This window comes from Aythya marila, assembly GCF_965140915.1.
Source record: "Aythya marila genome assembly, chromosome: 5".
Classification (NCBI taxonomy): domain Eukaryota; kingdom Metazoa; phylum Chordata; class Aves; order Anseriformes; family Anatidae; genus Aythya; species Aythya marila.
Genome location: NC_139046.1, coordinates 36177287 through 36200903, shown reverse-complemented (window position 1 = coordinate 36200903; position 23617 = coordinate 36177287). Strand labels below are relative to the sequence as shown.

Sequence of the window (23617 nt, the reverse complement as noted above, 5' to 3'; positions counted from 1 at the left end):
TGCTGTCCAGGTAATGTTTCCTTGAAGTGCTTCCTGAGATCTTCAAAAGGGCAGAGAGGAGGCACCTCAGGCATCCCCTTTACCCACTACTGTCACCACCAGCTGGACCTGCTTTCCCAAGAGGAAAGGCCAGCTGGGATTGGGATTTCTTACATCCCCAAAAAGTGTGGGATCGGCCCTGTCCTTACCCTACCTCACTCAAGAGAATAACTGACATCTGCCACATCAAGAAGGTGACCTGTTTGATCCACCTCCACATCCCAGCTGTCAACAGTTCCAGCTGGTTTGGACATGGTGCCTGAAGCATGCCTACCCGCATTACAGGTCTCCAAATACTTCGCTTTGTCCTCACCTGATGACCATTCAGCTCATATCTTGAAGCCTGCAAACTCCTTCCATCCTGATTTGTACAACTGCTGACACTATTCTTATTCAGAGGAATGTCCAATTATACAAATGCTCTTCACAAGTGGGAGCAAAAGGCCTCGTGCACTGGAGAAGCTCCAACCAGCTCCAACTCACTCTGCTGCACCCCATCTGGCATTATTTTGCTACCCCGATGCCATTACCTGCCCATATCCACCCAAACCCTCCTCCCCATCCTTTTCACTAGTCTATTTCCTCAGGCTGTCTCCAGACATCAGGAAGATCAGGGGGCCAAGATAACCCATTTGGTTTGAGAAAGAAAACTTGTTCCCCCCACCTCCTCTGTGCACTCCCAAATGGAGGGTGAGGGGAGCTAGTTTGCTGGAAGAAAGTTGAAAGGAGCTGGGACTACCCTATAGTGAATACAGGAGGGGAGGTGAACCTTTGAGGCATAGCATTCAAGGGTATAAAAAAATTATTAATGAAGAACCAAGGGAAGAATGGATCTGGGAAAAACGTGGCTGGAGTTGGAGCAAGGCCAGTTTCTCTTAAGAATTAGGATAATCTTTCTAAGGGGTGAGGACAGTAAAGTACTAAAAGTACTACAAGAGATTGCCTAGGGACATTGTAAATGTCTCTCTACTGGAGAGGTTTAAGAACAGGCTGGAGAAACATCTGTCACAAGTGACACAGATGCAAGTGGCTCTGCCTTAGGCTGAGATGATGTTGCATGGTGCATCTTTTAGATCATGTTACACCCACGTTTCTCAGCTCTACAGGCAACAGTCACTGTGCTTAGCCTGGGACAGCGAAAGGAGGATTCTCCTTTCTTCAAGGGTATCACCTCTACAGCTTCAAAGACTGTTGGCCATCCTTGCACCACTCCACAAAGTGAGCTTTTCCTCCAGGTGGAAATCACCAAGAGGCCTCTCCTTGCCTGCCTGCCCTCTCCTGCAAGGCAGTACATGGCATTGGCTGCAGTTATTGAAAGGCAAGCTGGTGCCAGGGAAATGAGGAATCTCTTCCAAGTAAAATCAGGCAATAATGGGGACTGTTGATGGTAAACTACCACAGCAGAGCAGTGGTATTCTCCTCCACAAATACCAGAGCCAACAGAGGATGAGCAGCAAGGCTAATTCAAGAGCTGGCTAGCTGGGAGAAGAAAAAAATCTGTTGCTTACTCGACTTGACCTCAAAATGCTAGAGCACTATGCTGTGTGCACTGTAGTAGAGATGCTTTCAATCACCTCCCCTGCCAAGACACTTGGCCCCAGCGTTCAGGTGAGACAGGCTATGAATTAAGGATGTGAGAACTGGTTTCACAGAGCTGAGATCCACATCCATTTTTGTAGCAACATCAGCTTTAGAACATTGTTTAAAAAAATCTTTTTTTTTCTTATTCTCTTAAAAAAAAAAAAATCCCCCTCTCTCTTTTTATTTCCTCTTGCCAACAAACTGCCAGATCCTGTCCAGGATCACAGTGTGCTGAAATCTAAAGTGAAAAGATACTTTTGCTTCTAGCTGAATTAGTTTCAGTATCCAAGTTTCACAAGACGGACAGGAATGTCCCTTCTAGGTGTGGAGACTGCAAACAGGTTCATGGTCCAGAATTTATCCGTATGGGAGAAGAAACAAGAGAGAAGACACAGACCTCTGTGTGGGTTTCTCCTGTCCAAGGATGGAGAAATCAGACTGCAAGGATGCTTCATTATGGCTGCAGAGACACAGTCTGAAGGGTTTCTTAAGGCAGTTATAGAGGGGAGTTAAAGCCAAAAGGACAAGATACAAGCCACATCAATACCTCTGTGCCACAAGTTATAAAAGCTGGGCTTTCCAGTTTAAGTGCTAGAGTCCCTTTGCTAGAGTAACACTCTGCCTCTACTGCTCTTTTGAGTGACACCAGAGGAAGAAGAGGAAAAATAAAAGTGAAATGCCCATCCAACTTGCTGGACTAATGGGGAAAAATGTGTCATCATTCAGAAATCCAAGAATGTGGCAGACCTCTGCATCTGTCTGACCTATAGTGCGAGTAGAGGTTTTATGAATTACCAGCAACCAAGGACAGCACTGGTCCTACCCTAACAGCGGGATGCTGCTAGCTGTAAGGATCCCTGGACTTCAGCTTGTTGACACAGTTCTGCTGTGCCAAGGAAAACGTAAAAGAGAAGCTGTCATTCTTCCCAAGCTAGAGGAATCCAGATGACACACAGCCCACGTCACACTCTTACTGAGTCTGAGAAAGCATCTCTGAAAGAAGAAAATCAGAGGGGTGTGTAGTTATGCCTGTGCGTGCTAAAATTAAGAAGTGCAAGTGTTACACAGCAGACCTGCATGTAAATGTGATGAATGTTCAACATGAATTTAACGTAAACCCTGGTAGATTTACTGCCAAGTAGCTTTTGTGGAAAAAGCTATTCATTAGTATTTCAAACACTATTTACAATGTTATTGGGGGTATTGTATACTTATTTACTACAAAATCATACAGCTTGGTCTCTGTGAAGGCTCCTGGGAAGAACTGTTGATGCCTACACCCAGAGCTTATTTAAAATTTTATTTATGATTTTTATTTTACTTCTGCCATTCCTGACAGTCATCCAATCTGTTGTTTAAGTCCTGCCGTGACAGAGATCGTACAAGCTCTGGGGGCTACCTGGTCTGGTGTAGAAATGTCCTCCCTGACACAAGATAAGAGCTGGGATTTCATGGCCATCCCAGCAGCTCCAGCACCCCTGACTAAATGCTGTCATGTGCTGCCCCAGCCACAGCACGAGGGATCCCACTGCCCGCCCCGCTGGGCTGCAGGGGAACGTGTCACACACCAGCCCCACTGCCCACACACACTGCTTGTGACAAACACAGGGAAGAAGCCTGTAACAGGAAAAAATGAGTAAGCCTCAAAACAAAGATAGTTTGGGCTTAGAGGCTGGAGATGAAAAACACTGGCTAAACGAAGCAGCTAGCTGGAAACATCCCAGAAGCTAGGTGCCTGCACGTTGCATTGGCACTGGCCAGAATGTCTCAGGGTTGGTTTTTCTTCTGTCACATTTATATCAGTCCCAGATGGCTACAGATCTGCAAAGATGCACTGACCCTCGCCCTGCAGAAGCAGATGACCCGTCATGCTGAGCCACGCCAAGGATGTGCACCCAGCTCTGCTTCGAAGCTGAGCACTGCCCGCTGCTGGATTGGGAGCAACGCCGGTCCTGCAGGGACCAGGCTGGATCCCCAGCAGCAGCGAGGCAGTGGTGGACCCACACACCAGGCTGGCAAGTCCCAGTGACCCCCAGACCACACAAATGAAAATCCCTGGAGAATACGGGTTGTATGCAGAGGGAAGGCTTGCAAGGGCAGCCTACGCATGGCATGAACAGGCAAGCAGGTCAAGCAAAGCAAAGGTAGAAGCTGTCACGACAATCCCACCCTCAAGATGGACTGCAGCTGCAGGACAGAGCCATTACAGCTCCCTGGCAGTGCTTGTGAGCATCTCCGATCCAGCCTCAGCTGCTGGAGGCAACAGTGCTCAGTGCTCTGCTTCCCGATGCCGGGCACACCTCCTGCCACAGATTTACTGCTCCTCCTGACAGTCAATAAAAGCCTGCAATGCACTAGACGGGAAATCTCCCCTCTCCATCCCTCCCACCCTTCCAGCTAGAGAGATCCTGGGAGATTTATTGCTGCAATAAAAACAAAAGAGACGGAAAGATCCGGGGGAGCCTCGGAGCCAGGCGGCGCTTCAATAAAGCCCAAGCAGGCTCATGGGGGGATGCTGTTCTCCAGCACTGACCATGCCAAATGGCAGTGAGCAATTCATCCCCTGGAAAGGGAAATGTCCCAAGGAGCAGGACAAGGAGGATCCCTCTCCTGCTGCCTCCATACCCAGGCTGGGGGGCTACACAGAGGGGCACTGGGGCTGGGATATCCAAAGAGCCCTTTTACTGCCTGGAATTTTTCAGCCCCTCATCGTCACCCACCCCATCTCAAAGGGGTTCAACAGCAGCTTCCCCCTGGGACAGCTGCACCTCAAGAGCAGGAGGGAGCACGCATACTTCAGACAGACAGCACCAAAACACAGCAACCCCTTCCAACACCAATTCAGTGGTGGCTGTTGACCAGACAAAAGGAACCACCAAAAAATGAGGCTTGCTTTATTTCTTCTCTACCAAAGAAGTGATTTTCAGTTCTCATTTTCAATATGTAAACATATATGAGCTTGAAGCTTACAAATACTATCCTGCCCTCTGAAATAATTGGTTAATTCCCTCTTGCACGCAAAGCTCTTCAGTTCACCTTTAAAAGAAGGAGATGGATGATTTACAATCCAGCATCCCCAAAGCAAATCTCTGCTCCCCACGCAAGAGGCAATAATTCAGCAAGGCTCTGCTGCCATCAGTCATGCTTCTCATCTTCCCGGTGAACCTTTCCTGTCACTCCCTGGCAGGGGGAAATGGATGGCAGATGCTCCCCACTACGTCGGGTCTGGAGGTGGGGGGTGGGAAGATGGGGAAGGGGTGACCTTGCCAACACTGTCAGCAAGACGCACGTGTCTTGCTCAGAGATGGCTGGTGGTCTCCTTAGTGACTGCCTGGCTTTGCTAATTAGATGCTTTGAATGTTTGAGAGAGACGTATTTAGCTCCCCAGAGCGTGGTTAGCGTTACAGGAACTCTGTAATTTGTTTTTCAGTTGGTTTGTTGGTGTTGTTGGCTTTTTTGTTGTTTTTTTTTGTTTGTTTCCCTCCATATGAAATAGGCTCAGTTTTCAAGTCAAAAGATTACTATTTTTTAACTGCCACCTCTGCAAGTCCAGCCTATGATCTGAGAGCCAGGCAAAGCCTTTTCTACTTTGCCTAGTAATAAAGGTCTTGTAATTACACAGGCAAGTCTGGTGCTAGTCCATAAACCAGAAGGCACCCCAGTCTATTTTTCCGTGGCTATTCTGTTTCTAGAAGACGGAGCAGCTTACCCATACAGGCGGGGTGAACAGAGGTGATTCACAGAGACACCAGGCCTGGGATAGCACCAAACCTGTGAGGTCGGTGGAGAAAGGGAAAGCACATTTATTTTAGACCTGCATCTTTCACATCCCCCACAGCTTTGCAAATGGCACACTATACCTTTCCCTGCCACGTAGCTAACACTGTGTTGACAGCTCTTCCAAAGCCACCGAGCCCACCCTTAGTCCCTGAACACTGCTCGTTGTCCCTGAACAAGCAGTGTTCAGGGACAAGACCCAAAGCAAGAGACTTTCTATGATAATGTAGCATTAGGAAGTGTAATGGCTGCTATGTTGGCCCCATTTTGCACATGGATGAAGCAAGGCATGGGCCAGTGGTGCAACTTCTCCATGTGTGCAAAGCAAATTAGAGGCAGGGCTGGGAGAGGAAGTCAGCTTCCCCCACCTTACGTGCTATTCCTCTTTGAGCTGCAAGAGTTCATCACATATGACCAAATCCTAGCTCACCATACATGGCCAAAACTGGAAAAGAAGCTCAACTCTATCACCATTGGGACAGAAATGAAATCATGTACCAAAACCTCAGTACAAAACACAATCTAATACTAACCTAGTCAGTTATAGCAAGTGAAGATGTAAGAGAGGGGGAATTTCTGTTTTTGCCCATGAAGGTGGATTTTGCCCTAGCAGTTGCTGGGAGCACAACCGGAACAGACCCACATCAGGATGAACTCCAAGCTCACCTGTGCTGGATCCTTCATAGTCTGCATGGCCAACAACCTCAAATGGTGCCAGATCTCAGAGGTGCTTCTGTGTGCCCCAGGATGAAGTCTGAGTCCCAGATGCTCCAGGCGGTATTTGCCAATTTCTTTGAGGACTGTAGACTTACTTCTGCTCCCCTTGTCTTCTAGATTCAGCACAAGGAAGTACATGTACTTCAGGAAGGAAGGTGCATAAGGAAGTTGCAACCCAGCAACACTGGGAACGGCTCATCTGTCTGGGGAGACCACAGAAAGCCTAGCTGCATGAATTAGGAGCGTGGAGTTAGGGCATGAGAAAACCCCAAGTGGACACCCTTACTCTGAAGGAACCTGACCTCAGTTCAGTTCAGCTTAATCTTCCTGCAAAGGCAATTAGACCAGCATAAGGCCACGGGAACAATATCAGCCACAGAAGGATTTAACAGACTTTAACTAACGTCTGCAGCCAATCTCTTAGTCAATAAAAACACAAGTGGCCCAGCCTGGTTTGGGGAGACTGCAGACTGAATGTGCTCAGTGCACTGCCACCATCAACACCAGCTGCCCTGCCCTCATTTTGCTCCTTTTCAAGTTTTCCACAACTGGGCATATCTTCACCTCAGCTAACAACCAAATACTGTAACAATGACCAGAAACTTCCTACCCCTTTGTGGTGGTAGAGGCCAAAGCCACCACAAGCTTCCCAGAGAGCAACACAGTCAGAGCCTGGACTCAGCTACACCAAACACAGTTGCTACTGCTTCAGGTAGAGGGTGTTCGTATTGCTGCTACTCACTGAGGCCAAGCTGAGCCCAGCCACCTCTGGCCACCAGAGAACATTTCTATGTGCCAGCATGCCACTGTCATTTGATTGTTATTTTATTATTTGGTTGCACTAAGAGAAGTACGTGTTTCATGATGGAGATAGCAAACCAACAGAAAGATGCTTGCACGGAGCTATTTGGAAAAAAAACTCTAAAAGGCATGATTTGATTTTGGTAAGGACAGTGATGCTTGAATCTGCATTCTTAGATGAGTGCTCTGGCACACATACATCAACAAAATTAAATGGCAACATCGAGGGGAACATGACAATGGCAGAATTAATTTTGTCCCATGGCACAACAGAGATGCTTACCAGACGTAATCCTTTCTCTTCACACATGGTGCAAGCATTAACAACATAACCGAGGCTTATTATTTAAATACCACAAAGCCAAATTATGTCCATAAGTGCACTACCTCTCAGTAGAAGGAATCGCTTCACGTATTACAGACAGACCTTCTCGGAGTCATTCATGAGAAAAGAGTTTGGTACACTGCTCTTACACAACCTACTAGAAATTAAATATAACAGCCCGTAATAAGACAGAAATGCTGCAGGCGTATTTAGGACACCTAAGTTCTGCAGCTAAAATAGCTCTGAAGTTAAACGTTTCACCCTCTGAAATGGAGTGCTAATGGACAGTGAATGGTACAACACACAGTCGCTGGCTTGGAAGGGAACGTTTTGCCTAAAAAGTCTAGAGTGGTGGCTTTCAGCCCGACACTTTGACGGCAGGCTGCGGACTGCTCCCAAGGGAATCATGAAAGGCTACTGAAAAACAAAACAAAACAAAAAAAAAACAAAAAAAAAAAAAAACAAACACAAAACCAAGATCACTACACACTATAGAGCAAACTAAGTCTTTTCCAAAGGGCTTTATATACATGTACATCCCCCTAGGATATTTTGAAAAGCCCACAAATTGAGAAGGACTGACAGCCCTTGTGCTAGGTGCAAGCTCCTCATCTTATTTTGCTTTGTTCACACCACTGTAACTCAATATGATGTGAACATCTTCTGATGGACACCAGAGGCCCAATAAAAATTAAGAGAGGATTAGGCATTGGTCAGTTCAGCTCTGTGACAGGATCAGGATAATTAAGCTGGTGGAAGTACAGCAGAATACAATAATACAACAAGATGTTTCACATATGAAGCTCTGTGTGTGGAAGACACCACGAGTACATTTGATTATCAGATAAATAGTCCGTAATTGTGTAATTAAATATCGTTTTATAACTATACACACTGGGGGCAGAATTAATGTTCTGCTTGGCATTATTGACTTCCAGGACTTAATCATGCAAATGGAGCATTCTCTTAACGAGATTTTTTTTAAATAGCCTCTCTTGGGCTTAAGTGGAAAAGAGAAGAAAAGAAAGAAGGCTCTCCATCCCAGCGCTGGATTTAGCACAGAACTATCACGTTTACCCCAGGCAGGAGGCCATGAGACACAGATTGAGCTTCACAGATGCAGAGATGTTGGCACCCTACCTTGGTATTTCAGAAGAGCTCTCACCCCCATGTTAAGCATGTGCTCCCAGCTCCTGATTTGAGCAGCCTGCACAGCTCCACATGGTTTACTATGGGAAAAGAGTGATCTCAACAGTGAAAAGAAAGGATAAGAAGAGGAAAAGCTGGAGCGGCTGGAACACATGGTATTCATGAACATCTACATCAGAAACTCGGTCATGTCCAAAGTCTCTGTTTTGTGCAGTTCCCATGGCTGAACACACTTCAGCAACTGCTAGTGCAGAACAAAGCTATGTTCTTTGCCTGATGCCAAAAATGCCATCAAATGCCTGTCGTGCTGATGCGCACTGAGCATTAAACACCATTTAGCTGGGCCCAGCGATGTCCCAATTTGTCACTAATGGCCCTGTGTCAGGGCTCTGCACGAATAACTAGGAATGGCGGAGGGAGCATGGCCCTGCCCAGCATCAACCCTAGCTCCAGGAAGAACAGAGAGGAGGCAATTGTCTCCTCCTGGTCACCAGGACCTTCAGGACCATCTGCACCTGAGCCTGCATCCACAACATTATCCTGAAAACAAGTGGCTGCATGAGAGATTGCTCTCTGCAATCTCTTAAAGTTTCCATACTGGAGGTGACACTGACATGATGTATGACATTCCTCAGCTTGCCTTGTATTTGCATTACTTGCCAACCCTGGCTCATTTCTCCAAGGACTTTTAAAGCATATGAAGCAGAGGTGCACCTGGAGGCAAAAGCACAAGCGAACCAAGAAATGACGGAAGGCTAGAGAAGGAGAGGAGATGGAATATACATATACGAGTATATGTTGGGAGGAGTAGGGAGGATGAAATTCCATCTGCCTGCTTCTAAGAGCATGGATGCTCGCTCCTGTTCTCAGCTGCACAAGCCCCGATTGTTTAATGAAGAATCATTATTCAAACAGTGAGTGCAGTCAGCCCCACTGTACAATACTGCGCTGTTCCTCTTGCTCCCAGGGCATGTTTGATGAATCTAGTCAATGCTGCTAACCTTAGGCTGGAACGTGGGTGGCTGTCACAGGATGGCACGGCTCATGTGGGGCCAGTGCCAAAAGCACTAATTTCGAGACTGATCTCTTCTAGCATGGGTCTGATAGCACGACAAGCAGCTGTGCCAATACCCAGCGCCCAGAGCATCCCCTCTGGGATTTGCAGGCTGCAATTAGCAGGTGAATGTGCTGTCTTCTCTGGGCTGATGAAAGCACCTCAGCCCCTATTGATTGCCGATCAATAGCCACTTCCCATCTCTCCCTTTCAGTTTCTGCAGCAGGGAGTGTTAGTAATCAAATAAGAGTGGCAGGCTGATAAGATCCTGTCATCAGTGCACCAGCAAAATGGGATTCTAGATCTAATCTCCTATGTCACATTTCCAACCCTAATCATCAATATTTAACCCCTCCAAAGACTGAAGCAAGTAGCCACAGTTTTAAGAGTTCAGAGGAAACTTCCTGATGTCCACCCAGGCAAAGAAAGCCAGTGGAAGAGACCCAGGTTTCCTGCTCTCATTGAAATCCAGGGGAAGTAGCAACAATTGCAGGGAAGGCCCATAATGGTAACTATTACTGCTAAACACATCTTTTCATTAATTCTTGTTATACTTCTAAGTTAGCAGAATAAACAAAAATGTCATGCAGTCAAAGGGTTCTAAACTGCCTTTTTATTTTATTTTTCACAAAGAAGTACCACCAGAAATTTGAGGTTCCCAAGGATTTTTTTATGTGCTCATCCTCTGGACCTGTGAAATCTCCACACCCCCTCAGCTAGGAAAAGAAAAGTCCTTCCACCCTGCACAGGACTTAAATATTTCAGTGCTTGCTTGCACTCCTCTCCTGGCAGATCTTGGTTCAAATCGTCCCAGTTTCATGGCTATTTACTGATATGTCCTCATGGCACGTACATGCCTGGGCTGCTTGAGAAGGGACAGTTTGAATAAGCTGCCACGACTGCATGGATTCTTTTCCTCCAACCCATCACATCAAAATGACAGCAAAACACTCTGTGCTGGGTGAACACTGTCCTTGTCAACAAAACAGCAAATACCAGCCATAAGATGGTTAATGCCATCCCCTCCACCCACTCCAACAGCAGGAGCCTTTCTATCACATCTAACAGGCTCCAGCTTGGGCCCTTAGAGGACTACTCTATTTAAAATAGAATGTTAACAGGAAAAAAAAATAAGAAGGAAGAAATTCAACCAGACATTAAGGTTGAGAGACAGCCAGGCTAGCTGTTGTTACTCTGCATGAAATACACGACCTTTGAGATCTCAAATAGATGGCACTTCTGCTCTCCTTATCATTAGCACTTTTAAAACTATTATTTCTGATATACTTCTGCTTTTTCCACCTTTCCACTAAATCTCATGTGCTACAGCACTAGCATTCTCCCGGGGAGCTCTGGCACGAGTCTACTTAGCATCTCACCTGCTCTAGATGCAAAAAAAAGGCACAGAATGGACCTTGTCTGGGAAATCCCAGCTCACCACAGATGCTTCTCTTCCCAGGAGCAGAGGAGAAGGGGGGCAGCCTGGGGACACCTTCCCTGTGCATCCTGGCGAGGGCTGCAGCTGATTCTCTCTTACAAGGAATAAACCTCTCCTGAAGCCTGCAAAATCCCAGGTCGGCAGCACAGACTTACAGGGCTAACACTGAAGACATGCTACACTGCTGATTCATGCCCAAGGGGACCAACAAGCCTGGTGGGGAAATATGGGGCCCATTCCAGGCAAAACAGGACCGGCACAGAGGGATCATTTATGGAACGGTGTTTAGAAATCCACAGCTGAACATCAGCATCATGTAGGCATCCGCTGTTGTGGTTTATCCACTGTATTGCTGATATCGATCCTCATATAGTTCCCTGATTGCTGGTTAATTATATGCTGCTGCTAAGTCAATATACTGCTTCAGCCCCGATTCGGTTTGAATTGCCTGAGGCCAGCAGTTCCCCCCGCAGCGCAGCGCAGCTCCCTGCCTGCCTGCAGAGCTGCTCCCAGCCAGCTGGCCCCCAGCCTGCACCAGTGCAGCGCCCGCATCCCTCCAGGCAGCAGGGCTGAGCCCTCCAGGCCAGCACAGACCCCCTTGGAGCCTGTGCTGAGCTCTTGGTGCTCACCCTTCCAGCGGTCACTGCATGGCCTGAGAGCTACGGATGGCTCCTCACAGGATAGGCACGCTGCATCCAACCCTGCCAGCCCCAAAACTGCCCACCTGGGCACCCCCTCGCCCCAATCGCTCCCTGCCCTGTGGTACTGGTACTGTACAGAGCCCCATGGCCACCCAACACAGCCTGCCGAGAGGCAGCTGCTCCTGCATGGCAGGTAAAGTGACCCCTTATAATATATATATAGTATGTATGTTAATATAAATGCAAAATGCCAATAACTGCCACAAGGAACTGCCCGAGGTAACTATTATTACCTCAGTACTACTTAGGCAACCTCTGTGCTCTGTCTACAGGAGTTCAGGTAACCTTGGACATGCTACTATCCCACCATCTTGTTCCAGAAAAAAGCATTTAACTCTTTCTAATGGTAAATGAAATGTGAGCCAGCTGGTAAAAGAGGTTCGCCTTGGAATAGAAAAGTTATGTGTTATTCCACAATGATTTCCTTGTGCAAATGCAGGTGAGCAGTGAGAGTTACTCCAGAGCTGTAGCAAAAACATAACCCCTAATGCAGCCAGGGAAGAGCCTGTCACAACTGTTTGTTTAAGTCCCTCTCCTGCTCTAGACAAAGACATGGTGCTTGAGAGCCACCAGGGTCTACACAACGGCTCAACGTTTTCTTTCCTGACGTACCGCTTGTTTTGCTGCAACCTTCAGAGCTAGGGACCATCCTTACAGATACCTGGATGCCAAGAGGGGAGGAGATGATGTGCACTGGGAGGAAGCTGCTTCTTTCTTCACTCCAAGCTATAATAAGTTAAAGACAGTGATGCCTAAAAAAGAGCAGATGGCTTCCCAGTGCAATCTGAAGCGTTCATAAGCAATGGGTAGTGCAAGGAGGTAGGCTCCAAGATGCTGTAGTTTTGGGGCAGTCTGAGCAGAGAGACCAGTAGGGAAAAGTACGAAGCAGGAAACAGTCCCTCCTTCCCTTGGCTTCCCTCAATAAGGCTGGAAGCTTCTTCTGTCAGTGGCATGGAAACAGAGAGATAAATCTGAATCTGCTTCCAAGACATCCCCACTGACTGAGAAGTCCTGGCAGCAATGTTGGCCCCACAGCAAGACACCAAACCTCAGTCCCACATTAGGGGAGAACAGCAAGGCTCCACGGTCCTGAGCAACTAGCTTTCATCCATTTCTCTTTATTGTTACAACCACCTTGTTCTCCATCTGCCTTTCTCCAGAGTATTTAGCAACCCACAGCTAAGCTCCTTCTCAAGCCATGGAAGTACCCCCACCGTGGCCCCACAGGCCTGTGATACCCCGTATAATCATCCCCAAGGAGAGAACAACTCCATCTAAACACACCTCTGCTCCACCTTTGGTGACTCACCCCCGAGACACCAGTCAAGGACATGCACTGGGATTCAGATCACTCACCTTTGGGGACAGCACAACACCCTCCTGCCTCAAACAGGGCAAACCTTGCTCACTTCCCCCACCACCTCCTCACAGTGCCTTCCCTTCCCTCTCCCCTGCCTTCATCTCATATTCCAGAGGCATCTCGCTTACTCAGAGCTCCAGCATTCGAGGGCAGAAAGAGGCTTTGGGATTGACAGCCAGCAGCGTAACAGCATTGACAGCAACTACAATCTCGTGACAGGTAGATGGGTTTAATTATCCGCGTGGGTGGACGAACCTTCTGGGAGAGCCGTCTGGAGCTGCCGAGCTGCAGAGGGTTGGGGCAACACAGCCCTCCCTGAGCAGCCGTCACACCTGAACAGTAGGGGCGTCCCTTGATCATGATGCTGTTTCCCCGTGGACCTCCCACCAGGAAACTCCTCTACATGATTTCCTGAGGCTACGCACAGTCGTTCTGAGGCCTCACCTCACCCTCCCTCTCTGGTTTTGTGGAGGTTGATTTAAGCTGCTGACAATAAATTGAAATTGCAGTATCCCATGGAAAACCGCTACGTGTTGGCCAGGTTCAGTGTTCCTCACTGCCTTAAGCCATCTCAAATGCTGCGGAGGACTTGGTGAGTGTTTCATTGCAGAGGTGCTAAACACACAGAATAACTATTTCTCTCCCCAGAGCACACCAACTCCTATTAAAATTTTACTATCTGGTGCAGGAAGGTAGGAAGGACACGCTGCTTGCTCTGCAGCTCATTCCCTTCAGCACACCTGGTATCACATCAGAATGTTGTTACCCAACAAACACCAAAAAAGAACAGGAGAAGGAAAATTCCCAGCCCATCAAAACCCCCAGGAAGCTTCAGAGAGCAAATCCATCAGAGAGGAGGGCAAGGCAGAGGCAAGCAGCCCCGGCCAGAGGGTGGGAAGGGGTCTGTGGGGCCGGCGTGCCGCTAACAGGTTTATTCTGCTGGCAGGGATCCCCTTCGGCAGCAGGCGGGTGAGCGCTGCAGCCCAGCGAGCTCAATCTGCGCTAAGCAGATTAGTTCCTTACCGGTGAAAGGTTCTGGGCAGCGGCAGAGAGTTGTTCACCATGTGACACGAGGGGGCTGTCATTACGTTTCATAGATATGATATAATTATACGTTCCCTGGAGGGTACTTCTAATTGAATTATAGGGTGTCTCACAAGTATTCTGGGCAGCGGTTCGAGGAAGCTCTCGCCGCCCAGAACAAGATAGAGATACCCTTTAATTCCATTAGATGTACCCTCCAGGGAGTGGGCTGTTACGCTGCGCAGCGATTTGCTCAAAACCCATCTCCCCCCACCAAAATTGGAAAGGAGGTGCCCTTAGCACAAGTCCTGTTGTTGCTGCGTATTTTTCCCTTGGGACTCCTCTGCAGTCTTGCCACCCAGTGAAACTCCCCGGCCTCCAACCCAGGAGAGAAATCCCTCAGCAAGGGCAGTCACTGTCCCTTTTCTGGGACTGTTCCCTTTCTGGAGGGGACAGTGGTCCTTTCCGGCTCACTTCCCAGAACAGATGCAGCACTGCTCAAGGCATCACATGCCAGGCTAGATGTACAAGGGAGGTCTCAGCCTCCTTTGAAGACCCCTTCTCAGTCTTTCCTAAGACAGTGAGAGGAAGCCCAGGGGTTACCAGGCGTGCAGCCTGCCTGAACTCTTGTCCTGCCTTCCAACACAGCTGCAAACAGCTACCTGGGACAGAGCCACCCTCCATCCTCTCTTCTGGGGGCTGTGCACCAGCGAAATCACCCCACACTTCTCTCCTGCTCCAAGACTGCTGCCTACAACTCACTCAGTCAGCAGAGATGTCACAGCTGCTATGTTTTGTTTTGTTTTTCTGCTCTGTACCATACAAAGGATGGGATAATCAGGCCCCTGAGCCTATTATTTTTTCCGTCACCTCAAGGGAAAGCCAGCACCAGCTGCCCACCACAAGTCGAATGACCTACTGAAGCTGCCATCAGTTGTGACTCCTACAGATCGCGCTCACTCCCATGTCTTACACCACCCCGCTTGTCAGGCCACAAAAAGAGCAAGGAAGACAGCTATGCCAAGGACTAGCTAATTATAGAAAACGAAGATGTTCCCATAGGAAAGGCAGCACAGTCACGGCTGAGATAAAGCACATGGCTGCTCTCACTGGTGCGCGAGCAGCAGCCAGGAGCCCGACGCGCTCCACCCTGCCCAGTGTGCAGGTATTGCTCTGCAGCATGCAGCTGATCAAACTCCAGGAGCCCGGCTGCCAGGCAAGCAGTTATTGCTCATGCATAGTCCATTTACTGTGCTTTTGCATTATTCACAGCTCTGCCCACCTCCGGTGGTGTCAGCTAACAGGACACATCTGTGAAAAGCTGCCAAATCACACATTTTCTCTCCCCAACTCCACTACAGAAAGAAAAAAATAATACTATGAGTTATCAAAGCTAACATTACCAACCCCAAAATACATTGAGCATCTTAAAGAAACACTTGTGATGTCTTAGAAAGAGACAGCTCAGTATGTATTTACTCTTGCACAGCCAGTACGTTGTCCCTGGAACCTTCTTGCTCACTAGCACTGCAGCCCAGTTATCTGTACTAAAAAAGGCAGAGATAGAAGTATTAAGCCAACATGATCAAGCAGATGAGGTAAAGGAGAGGCTAATTCAAGAGGAACGATGGGTACAGCAAAGATAACAGGAGGGGGAAATTCTACATTAAATATTGATGGCTTTATCACACTTTAAGGGTAAAAGCAGAGCAGCATGGTGCCTAGGTGGTGTGTTTTTTACAAGGGTAGGACCTCTTTGGCTTGCTTATCTCATGGAAAGAAGCACAAAGGCACAAAAGGTAGCTCCTACTGCATTTCACTTTGACAACATGCCTTTACATGGAGTACTAGAGAGGCACCGCTGTAAATAAACCATCATGACACACTCGCCATGCCAACGCTGCAAAGGCAGGAACAACCACTCCTGAAAGCTCTGCTTGGCCAGCTCAACAATAAAGAAAGAAAAAAAAAATGTAAGTGTTGGAGGAGATCTTCCACAGTCTAACTGAGAGACCAAAAGATCAGAGCCACGGCTTTTACATGGGGAACAGCATTCAAGCCCTGGGCTGCTTTCATACCCAGAATGTCTCAGCACCAATACTTGGGATGAGCTTGCAAGGGGAAGGGCTGGCCATTGCTCCCGAGCAGCTGGTGTGCATCTGTTCCTGAGAGCAGCAGGACATGGTGGAAGCTGTCAGGATGTGACATCTGGAGCAGGGAGCTGAATTTCCAATCTCTCTCTTCACCCGCTGGGGGAGGCCAGAGACCAAAGGAGCCCAGGTGGACATACACAGCTACACACGAGGCTGGGAAGTGGAAAGGGAGCTTTGAAAAGGCACTGCAATCTGCCCTGCAGCAGGCCTGTTCAGGAGAGGGGAGGCTCAGTGAGGACAGAGCTGGCAGATGCTCAGGCTGGTCGGGCTCACAGGGTGCAGTCACAGTGCCACACTCCATGCGAGGCTCATCAGACTTCAGGGCAGCTCAGCAGACATCTCCATCAGCCTCCTAAGGACAGGTCCTGCAAACCCTGGTGAGAAGAACTGGTCCTGTTTCCAGGTGTGATGCTCAGGCTTCCACCACCCTGCCCTTCCAGCCTAAACCACCCAAACAGCCCAGCTCTCCGAGCAGCCAGTGCTTGTGCTATGCCAGGACTGGCTCCAGTTGAAAAGCTAGCAGCAAGAAGTGCTGGCACCCAAGCAGAGACTTGAGGGGCCTCATCTGTCAACAGTCCATCTGCCAAGACAGCTGTAAATACATACCAGCCCAGATTCCTCCCAGCTTTAAATCTGCTGTTTTCACTGAAGCTAAACAGAGGATGAATTTGGTCTACGGTACTTACAACGGCTAGAGTGGCAAGTTCTCTTATCATCACATTTTATCCTGCCATGAGGTAAATAAGAAAGAAGCCACATTGCTAGCAACAGATAAATCACCTCGCATTTGAAACAGCTGCCCTCTTTCACCAAGGTCAGCTTCTCCTATTTAGCCACAACAGAAATGTGCTTGAGGACCCCTGGTCAGGGAGGCTCTAGGCTCTGCCATTCTCTGTTCAAAAAGGGTAAGCCCATGTTTGACTCAGAAACCTTGCTGGCACTCTGATCTGTTAGAAGTCACAGATACATTAAAGTAATGCTGTAATTAATGGTCCCACTGTGGGTTAAAAAAACAACAACAAACATACTCGCACTAGAGCAATGTACAGTCTGTCAAGTCTTGCCCCCAGCGTTTTTTCTCAGCCCTGAGGCTGCGCTATTTAAACTGTGGCTTCTCCCCCTGTCTGTGAGCAGGAAACAGAAGTGATCTGTGCCTCTGCAATCCCATGTGTAAAGTGTGTGTCTGTAGGCCCCTCATTCAAAGGTGCTTCATGCAGTACTGTGCGAGCCAGTATGAGTAAAGGAGGCAAAGATCACTCAACCCATGGTAAACTTGTTTTATGTTGGATCAGTTCTGATCTGTTCATTTTTAAATCCAAAGCTTGGTTGCGTTGTTTGGCATGATGAATTTCCCTGTGTTTGCTCTAAACTAGGAATATCACCAGTCTCCCAGAAGCCTCCCAGAGCTGCCCCTCTACAGGTCTCCTGCTTCAAGACTCCATGAGGTTCCCAGGGACTCCCCTGCTAGATCAGAGCACACCAGCTCTGTGAAGCCTAGTGCATGCCTCTCTTTTGAGCTGAGGTCCCAGGCTTTCCTTGTTTAATGCTGTTACATAAATTCATACAAATGCCTCCTCTGATGGCCAAGAAGTCACAGCCCCTCAGGCAGCATGTCGTTTATCCTTCTTCGTGAACTGATGGCAAGAATGTCCACTCGACACCTGCCAACAAGGCTATCTGGGAAGGTAAAGGTCAGCTCAGGGCTCCTCTTCCCAGGATGGTGTCACTCTCTCACATTTGTAGGGGATGATTTCACATACGCTCCAGGAACAGTCGCCTGATACCTTGTGCAAATCCCCTGCAGGTCACACCAGCTAGACCTCGCAGCAGGTCTAATGCAAAAACTCAGCGAGTGTGTGTGTAAATGACTTCAGTTAGATTAGAACTACTGCTACTGTTAAAAACATTAATTTCAGAGCAAGAAATAAATACAACAACCTTTCACAATGTAGTGGGGTTATGGTATTGTTTTTTTGTTTGTTTTTAACTGGGACCAGCTCCGAGACTGTCAATATCAGTAACCAAATCGGGTCACTGGAATATAGAAGAAATACGTTGCCTGGATTGAGAATTCGGATGGACAGGTCTGATAACTAGCCATGGGGAAAAAAAAAAAATGCTCTTCTCCTTTCTCTTCATTAAATGAAGCCATAGAGCAGTGTTGGAACTTCTCCTCTGACTGTTCCTTGTAATGCCACTATCTCCTTTTGAGGACAGCTGCTACTGCTCTTCCTTAATCTGGATTAAAACAGGAATCAAGAATTTTCAGTGTATGTGAAGGTAGAGCAAGAGAAAGCCAGAAGGAGCTCATCCTCTGATGGGAGCAAACTGGAGAAGTGTTTGGAGGATTCACTAAAAGTTAAATCTCAAGAGAGACAAAATGGGAAGGATGGTGTCCTGAGAGAAGGAAATGAGCCTCACACAGCAAATTCTCATCACCTGGAATCCCACTAATTCAGCCTTAACTCTTCGAGAGCTGTTCCACATCAAGCCCAGAACATCAGGATCAGTGCAGAGTGTAGGAGAGCTGTGGAACAGGAGTTCAGACTAGATTATCAGAATAATTTCATCATGACCTAGGTCATTAATTTGTGTCACCACAGCTGCCATAGATAACCCCGGGTCTGCAGATTCAGTACACCTCTATGCCACACGACCAAAATTTAATTTAGGAAAATGAGCACCCAGAATTGCAGTTACTGTTGACAGCTTGAGGGGGATAGGGAGGTATTTCAGCTGCTGCCTCTATCTGTACCAGTCTGCTGCCTGATAGCAGGGGAGGTCAGTGAATCTGCATAAATTCGTTGTGGTTTTCAGTAACAGGAAATTACAAGCTTGATGTGCACAGACCCTCCTCTGGACAGTGCATAGGCCAGCGGTTCAGGGAGATTGGTTTTATTCCTGTCTTTGCCTCTGATCAGCTGGGTAATCCAGAGGGAACAGAAGTCACCTTCTCTGCATTTCCCCCCCCACACTTGCAAAATGGGAATAACAACCCTGATCTCCTTTGCAAAGTTAGACCTACTGGTGAAACAACACAGAGAAGAGCTTAGTGTCACTAACAGCATTTCCCTCAAAAGGCTGCAACCATGTCTGCGTAGGTGATCAGATTAAAAAATTAAGTTGACAGTTTCCTCAAGCACTGAATGGCAAAAAGGAATGACAACTAATTACACCAAGCCTCAGCATGATGTCCTTCAAACAAATGACCACCATTCACTTTTCTCCACTGCCACCTTTCCCACCAAACAAGGGTGGCACAGCACACAGGAGAGAAGGTGGCAGAAGCAGACATGGAAAGGCAGTGTGCAACTTACAACCTCCTCTGCAAATCATAAAGGCCAAAAGTAACCAAAGCCTCACCATCTATCAGGGCAGCCTAAACCTGTTCGTCTCCAGCAGTATCTGTACTAAAGGAGGAGACAGCCCTACCATAACTGAGAGCTCTGCCTAACACACACAGATAACTGGCTCTAGGTTTCCACGTGCTACCAAAGCCATTCTGACTTTGCAAAGAGGTTTTGCAGGCTATTTAATGCCAGTTTAACATCACAGCTTCTCTCAGCATCCAGCTTCTCCCTGAGCCATAGACAATACACAGTATGACAGACTCAGGGCAGATGGCTACACCTTCAGTAGACTGGAGATGCTGAAAATAATGAAGCAACCAGCAACATAGGCAAGCAAAAAAATAGATTTGTTGGCCTGATCTGTTGATCATTAACTGCAGTAAATGCCACAGCAGAACTCTGTCACTCTGTCTTCCAGCTTGTGTTCTCAGTTAGCTAGTGGTAACTTGTGCATCTTCCTAAAATTTCTGAAGCAAGACAGATTTTCATACGAATTTAAATGGCAATTTAAATTAAAGTTTCTTCTCTTGCTGGGAGTTCCCTTTATTATGCAGAAATAAAAGTCTTTAAAAAGAAATTCACTTTTTGCTGCTGGTCCTTAACGATTTCTGCATTGCTTGGACATGATAAAGCAGCTTGGTCAATCCTCTTCTACATTTTCATACACCCAAGAAATCAAAGCTTACTTACATGAAAAGTTATTTAACAGAAAAGTGTTTGGTCATCTTGCAAATAAATAAATAAATAAATAAATAAGATTAAAAAATCTAAGTTTTGGACTTGATCCTTCAAGAGTTTCCTTTTAGTCAACAAGAAAACCAGGAGTCTGCTTCAGCTGCTTAGGTCATACCTGAGCCTCATTGGAGCAGGAGTTCAGAAATAACAAGTGTAATGAAAAAGCAGCAGCCTTATCAAGAATTCAAAACCTGATCAATTCCTTTCTCAACAGATGACAGCATTCGAGATTACATAGTTTGATTTATAGCTATCCAACACCCATACACATCCATACGCACACACTGCATATGACCATATTTCATTAATAATGGCACTGTTTTGAGCTTCCTCATCCCAACCTGCTTTCTTTGTGCTCCCACCCAAACGTGAGTAAGGAAACTTTGACCATGTTAGTCTAGAAAGAATCACAGAGGCAGTAAGCAAGAGCCGGTGGCAGGATCTGTTTTCCTCTTACTCTGTAATTTATGCATCAACTCAGCTTTTTTTAGTCCCTCATACTTCAGGGAAAGCCTCTTAAAAACAACCCTGATATGGTTTGTTTTATCTTATAATGTTTAAGCAAAGGCCCCTTCTCCATTTAGTTTTAAGGGGAAGTGCTCACTGTTATCACCACTGGCCCTGGGATTTGGTAGATGGCAGTCTCTCTCCAACAGTTTGATCTCAAAGATGCTGTGTAAACCAATGCCCCTCAGATTAATTAGGGCATTGCTACATTTAAGGAGGCTGACCTAAAATCTACTTAGATTGCCTGCCACTGCAGAATGCAATCTGAAGGCTTTTAATTCATATGTCAGAGAATGAGCTGAGAGTAGACTGCAGCCTTTACCCTCCTCTGGCTTATGCTGAGCAGCATTTCTTTGTGGCTGCAATCATAGCATACATGCGTAACCACAGTAAAGCTTAGCACTGTCTTACATCGCTGCATGAGGTTTCCCATGCACTTGCTTCCTTCTTGAGTCAAAAATGTTATAAAAGTGACTCCACAAGGAGAATGAATAGGCTAAAGTAGTGAAGGAGGCAGAAGCCCATACTGAGTACATAAAAAATCATGAACAGCTCACACACCAGAGCAGAAACCCATGCTCACATTTCATGTTCTCTAAGTAAGGATGTAAGCAGCCAGTTGAAGCAGGGAGCACATACCTCTCCTTGCTTTCTGGCCCCCTGTCCTTATAACTGTCTCCTGAACATCGTTTCCCTACTGTTCCTCCTGTTCTGCAAAGAGTTTTGTGGACCCTCAGTCCCCCCTTCAGTGCACAGCAGACCCCAGCACCTCCTGGCAGATCCCCCTCAGTGGGGAGGCGTTTCAAAGGCAGGCCCTGAAACATTCAGCCAGGCACAACCTTGGCTGTTTGGTGACCCAGTGTCTTCATACAGCCTTGTACTGCATAACGCAGGGACCACTCACTCACGCAATGCCCTCTGGAACTACAAAATTGCCCTAAACACCCTATATTCACCTGTCCTCCCAAACTAGGGGAAACCAAAACTAGATGGCATTTGCTGATCGTGGATCTGAATTTCAAATCCAGATCTGAAATGCCTCAAGTTTGTTCACAGCCTGAATAATTTATCAGAATTATTTTTTCTGCATTCAGATTTAGAAACCATAAACAGGAGGCAGAGATTCAGCTCACCTATCTGCACCTCCAGGTTCCTACAGCTGCCTCCATCCACACCACAGAAAAGAACAGGCAGCACCTGGCCTGTGTTCAGTGAATTTAAAGGCCAAGGGATGATTACCAAAAACTGTCTTCACATGTTTCCAAACCAAAAGTCCATTCCCAGAAGATCTGGACAGTTAAAATGCAACCTGGGAATGAATAAAGGTGGCTTGCTGGCCTACATGGTTAGGCTTATTAATTTGAGCCATATATACCCATTCTAGTTTCAAAATAAATACATCTGTCGTTCCCATGGCCTACGAGCCACAAGGGGTGCTAGAGCTCCCCTGTAGCTGGAAAACTGTTCTCAGCAGCCTCCCGACAGGGAAGTGAAAGCCCTGTTAATGCATTAAGTGTAGGCACAATTTTGAGTACAGCACACAGGTTTTATCTGTGCTCTAGGGCATCTTCTCTGGGACACAAACCACAGTGCAAAGCATCTGGCATGTACTTGTTTTCTGGACTGCCTTCATTTTCATTACAGCTTGTCCTACAGGGATGCACATGGTCCTGCTGAATGTGGCTTGTTTTAACCCAAGTGAAGCAAAAATGCAGTTACGCTCTGACCTTCTGTCACACTTTTCAAAGACAAAAATAAGTCTTCATCAGCAGGCAGATAAAAGGGAGTACAGTTTGGAGTAAAATGCCTCATGGCTCTATTCTCTGGTACCCCAAACCTGCTTGCCAAAATTTGCTACCCAAATCCACTGATGGATCTTGAAGTATTTTTTTTCTTCAAGACCTGGCTGGAGCATGGCAGTACTCATTATATGAAATAGAATAGAGTAGTTCAGTTGGAAGGGATCTTCAAAGATCATCGAGTCCAACTGCCTGACCATTTTATGGATAAACAAAAGTTAAAGCATATTATTGTGGGCATTGTCCAAATATCCCTTGAGCAATGACAGGCATGGGGAACCAACCACCTCTCTAGGAAGCCTGTTCCAATGCTCGACCACCAGTAAATAATTTTTTCCTTTTATCTAGTCTATTTTAGGTAGTCTCCTCACAGGAGACTGTATCCACACAACTGACCTCTTCTTTTCTTTCTCTGGAAAAATTAGCTCGAGGCTCAGTTTAGGAGACTAACCTGCCTTGCCCATCTCTCTGAAAAGGCCAGATGAGGACAGCTGATCCTTCTCCATCTCTGGTTGTGGCTGAATCCATCCAACCAGGAACTCCTGTTGCTTTAATAGGGAAGGACATGTACAATCAAGCATCAGGACTGTGGATACTAGCTGGATTAAGTGGTTTAGTGGGCTAAGGCAGAAGGTGATACTGAATTAGGGCATCCCTACTCCATAGCATTTAATGTATTAACATCCTTTTGGGTACTGTAAAGGGAGGCTTGGTACAAAGATTTCCTTTCTCTGATGCCAGTTGCAAGTCTGCACAATTCTTCCTTTGATGGCTCAAGCGATTAGGTGTTAACAAGAGGAACCTAGGCACTTAACACTAGGGAGTTTTAGCACCAGGTTCACACCCCCTCCCTCTCCCTGCTCAACCAAGGGATTTTTCTCATTCCCCACTAATGTTAACAGCAGGTACTTAAAGCAATTAGACATTATCGCCTCTCTGGTCTTTATTACTTCCTAGCTTCATATCAGCTACTTTGTACGCAATAAAAGTGCTGAATTAACAGGACTGGTGCAGACTATTCTGCTTCCCTTCTTTATTCTGTATGAAAACACTGGGTCATGGAGCCACGTGGACAGACTGAGAGCTGCAGTGCTTTAGACCATTATTG

The 23617-nt window shown here is 47.0% G+C and overlaps 1 protein-coding gene across 1 annotated transcript in view; it reads right to left on the bottom strand.

The window, feature by feature from the left end:
* The window catches only part of SLC8A3 (solute carrier family 8 member A3), a 96347-nt gene that overhangs the window by 51944 nt on the left and 20786 nt on the right, over window positions 1-23617 (bottom strand). The window lies entirely within an intron of this gene.